Below are 1,004 nucleotides of genomic sequence, written 5' to 3' on the forward strand. Positions count from 1 at the left end.
AGGCGATCATCTGAACAGGTGAACGAACTCTCTCAGGCGACAAAGGCAGTCAGCTTCTTCAAGATCATGCTGATGTCGATAGCGCCTACGATCTTCTGCAACGATCACTGGGTTCAGTATCTCACTGGTCAGCCAGCGGAGTGGATCCCCGCTCACCACGCAAGACTGCTTCACCCCAATACACTTCTCATGCTCCTGCGGTCCAAGTTAGGCTCTCACGGTATACAGCAATGGAGCGAAATACAGTGACAAGGGTTTTTGCTCGACGACCTGGAAGAACTGCAGCAGCTTGATGGGTTCTACCCGGTTAATGAGTCGGTGTTGTAGCTCCAAATTGTTGAGAAAGAGGTGGTATTTGGTAGCGGGAATTTAGCCACTCGTTACTCAAGTTTTCCCATCGAACACCACCTGGAGCAACATCAGTGTTCTGACCGTCAGCACTAATGGTATTAAAAAATGGTCATTTAGTCATCGACAACTTGCTCTCAAAACACTCGGTGGCTTGTATCCAAGAGACCAGATTCAGCGACAAAACACACTGTCCAATTTCAAGTTTCACCTAGACTCAAGCTTCACGCACAAAGTCTTCGTAAATGATCCCAACAGCTTTCTTGATCGACCAATGCGAGGAAGAAGCAAAGAAGTTCTTACGTTGCTTCGTTCCGATATTCCAAACTACGACACGGTGGAAGAGATCTGCAAGCTGTCCGTTCTTGATCGATACATCGTTGTGAATGCGGTAGCAGAAGGTACTCCCATCTACATTCACAACGTGTATGCGCCAGTAGACATGCAAGAAAAACAACATTTCTTTTAAGACTGGAGATTGAGGAGTTTGAAGATCAGGCGATACACCTGGTGTTGGGTGATCTCAACACTCCCTTGAACCCCAAGCTAAATTTGTCGTCTCCTAACGTGCGCTATGACCCCGGTCGCTCGAGCTGCTTGGAGTGGCTGGCAAAACTGGGTGTAGTCGATGCGTGGCCGATCCCTTACGATACCAA

Source organism: Plasmopara halstedii (genome assembly GCF_900000015.1).
Source record: "Plasmopara halstedii genome assembly, contig: Scaffold_526, whole genome shotgun sequence".
Taxonomy (NCBI): domain Eukaryota; phylum Oomycota; class Peronosporomycetes; order Peronosporales; family Peronosporaceae; genus Plasmopara; species Plasmopara halstedii.